Source organism: Cannabis sativa, chromosome 2, assembly GCF_029168945.1.
Source record: "Cannabis sativa cultivar Pink pepper isolate KNU-18-1 chromosome 2, ASM2916894v1, whole genome shotgun sequence".
NCBI classification, from domain to species: domain Eukaryota; kingdom Viridiplantae; phylum Streptophyta; class Magnoliopsida; order Rosales; family Cannabaceae; genus Cannabis; species Cannabis sativa.
The window spans coordinates 77,684,655-77,687,958 of NC_083602.1; the positions used below are offsets into that span (position 1 = coordinate 77,684,655).

The window sequence follows — 3,304 nt, forward strand, 5'->3', positions numbered from 1 at the left end:
GTCATATAGCCGGACGCTGAGCCTTGTGCTTCAAAGTGGCGCCAGAATCATGGCGGACTTGGCTTGGTCAAATTGACCTCCCATGTTGCTAATTTCAGAGTTTTGCACAAGAGTAAGTTCACTTTTAGAATTACCACACATCAATCTTTTCCAACGCCGCTGAATCGTTCGAAGTTGCTCTTTAGGCTTTGCTTTCTTCTTATCAGCTTTAACAAAAGAACCCTTCACCATCTCAATCTTGCAACAGGTAGGAATGTCGGTTGGGGCAAAAACATTAAAACTGACCTCTTCATCTTGCACTCGCAACTTTAACTCCCCCTTTTGAACATCTATTAATGCTCGGCCCGTGGCTAAGAATGGTCTTCCCAAAATAATGGGAATAGTTGAATCTTCCTCCATATCAAGAATTAGGAAATCAGTAGGGAAGATAAACTTACCAACCTTCACTAGTACATCTTCAATTATCCCACGAGGATGAGTCAAAGAACGATCTGCCAGTTGTAAAGTCATTGTTGTAGGCTTTGCTTTTCCCAATCCTAGCCTTTTGAAGACAAACAATGGCATTAGATTAATGCTCGCTCCTAGATCACATAGAGCTTTAGTTTCCACCGAACCCCCTATAGAGCATGGAATATTGAAACTACCCGGATCTTTAAACTTGGGCGGTAGTTTCTTCTGCCAAATTGCACTGCACTCCTCAGTGAGTGCCACTATTTCATAGTCCTCCATTTTACTCTTCTTAGACAATATCTCCTTCATGAACTTCACATGCCTGGGCATCTGTTCTAAAGCTTCAGCAAAAGGAATGTTGATGTGTAGTCTTTTAAAGACCTCTAGAAATTTTGTGAACTGCTTGTCTAGATTGGTCTGACGGAGTCTCTGAGGATAAGGAATCTTCACATGATGATCAATACTGATTGGTGGAGACTGTTGTGGTGGTGCTGGGCTATCAGTAGCCTTCTCTACTGTAGGTGTTGGCGTTGGCACTGGTTGAGCTTTAATCTCCTTATCTCCATCAACTGGTTGTGTCAATTCAGGCCCATCATATTTCTTTCCACTTCGCAGGGTTATTGCCTTGCAGCTTTCTTTAGGATTAACCTCGGTTGTACTAGGCAAGTTTCCCTGAGGACGGGTTGCTATCTGAGTTGCCAGTTGCCCCATTTGAGTCTGCAAATCTTTAATGGAAGATCTAGTTTCAGTCATAAATTGTAGCAATAAATCTGTCTGCAAACCAGAATTTCCACTAGAGGTTTGTTGCTGATTAAACTGTTGGTTCTGATTCTGGTTATGATTTTGTTGCTGATAGAACCCACTGTTTCTTCGGTTATTACCCTGGTTAAACCCATAATTGTTGTTGTTATTCTGTGAATAATTTCCAATGGCTTTAGCTTCATCCATTGGCAAACCATCCACATCTGCTTGACACTCTGAAAAGTGATGACTTCCTCAACATAACTCACAAACAACTTGGGCTTGTTTAGCTTGCCCTGCAATTAGCTTTGTCAATGCCTCAACCTGAGCTGTCAACTTTGTGATGGCATCAACCTCTAACACACCAGCTACCTTCTTTGATTGACTCCTTTCAGTTGGCCACTGCTGATTGTTTAGAGCCATCTCCTCCAATAGATCATAAGCCTCATTAGCACTCTTTCTCATAAAGGCTCCACCAGCTGCTGCATCTATTAGAGTTCTAGTGTTTCCTACCAACCCATTGTAGAAGTTGTGGACCAGCATCCACTTCTCTATACCATGATGAGGGCACTTTCTGATCAAATCTTTAAACCTCTCCCAGGCCTCATGGAGAGATTCATTATCTTGTTGGCAGAAGTTGTTAATTTCTCCTCTCAGCTTTGCAGACTTGGCTGGAGGAAAGAACTTTGATAAGAATTTCGTTGCCAGATCATTCTAGGTGGCAATAGAGTTGGGTGGCAAGGAGTTTAGCCAACTCTTGGCTCGTTCTCTAAGAGAGATGGGAACAGTCTCAGTCGAATAGCATCATCACTAACTCCATTAACTTTAAAAGTTTCACAAAGTTCCATGAAGTTAGAGAGATGCAGGTTAAGATCTTCAGAAGGGAGGCCACCAAACTGAACTGAAGACTGCACCATTTGAAGTATGTCAGGTTTGATCTCAAAGTTGTTCGCATCCACAGCCGGTGGCCTGATACATGACTGCACTCCCGTCAGAGTAGGGAGAATATAATCTCTCAAGTTGCGGCCATTAGCTTGATCTTCCACGGCGCCACCATTATTACCGTTATTACCTCCGTTGTTTGCAGCATTAGCATTCACATTAGCAGCCATGATTTCTGAAGTTTCAGCAGTTGCTGAAACTCCTTTTCGCTTCTTGTTCTTTCGGTTTCTCCTACAGGTTTTCTCGATTTCAGGATCAACTGGTAATATGACAGCTTGTCCTTGACGGCGCATACACTTAGGATTCCTGAAATGGATCACGAAAATATTGCAAGAAAAAAAGTTAGAAAAATCAGCAAGAGAAAAATATACCAAAGTAAAAGTTAGTATAATTTTGTGTAATATTAATCTTTAAACAATTCCCCCACAACGGCGCCAAAAACTTGTTACGAATTTTATGTTTATTACGCAAGTATACGCAATCAAGTAGTATCTCACGCAAGTGAGGTCGATCCACAAGGAATTGGATTAAGTACTATTAAACTATACTTATGCTTCTATTTGGTAAAACAATAAGTTTGCAATTTGAAAGTAAATTACTCAGAAAATTAAAGAGAAAATAAACGAAGATTAATCACGATGAGAGATTAGGGAGGTGAATCCTGTTGTTAAGCTACCAATGTTAATACCTAATTGCTATCCTTATCTCAATGTGAATGACAGATTATAAATTAACTAACTCTTTTCAGATCTTTTAGGTTCTAAATAATGTGTTCTCTAATTAACTTCTTAATTAAATCAACACAAAATCAGCAGTAAGCAATAATCTATTAGTCACTAAGGCTATGAAAATACTTTCGTTTCACATCAAAACCTAGACTATCCAAATTTTAGCATTCCCAATTCTCACTTTTCAGATTTCGAATTGAGATCATTGAACATGTAAAAGGTGATCAAGCTTGCACATGGAATTAAACACAAATAAAGATTGTATTCACACATAAGATGAAGGAATGGCAATTATTTATTAACTAGGCAAAAACTTAAACAACAATCATCATCCTCCCTTATTGGGAAATTTAGTTCATAATAACTCTAAAAACATCCATGATTAATTCAGAAACAAAAACAAACATAAAGAAGAATTTAAGGGTAAAAGAAAGAAGCAAGAA

The 3,304-nt window shown here is 39.3% G+C and overlaps 1 non-coding gene across 1 annotated transcript; it reads left to right on the forward strand.

Moving 5' to 3' along the window:
- The first annotated feature begins 1,744 nt into the window (after positions 1 to 1,744).
- LOC115718223 (small nucleolar RNA R71) lies at positions 1,745 to 1,851 on the forward strand. The gene has a single exon (XR_004011807.2). It is a non-coding gene; the product is annotated as a small nucleolar RNA R71 (small nucleolar RNA).
- Positions 1,852 to 3,304: the final 1,453 nt, after the last annotated feature.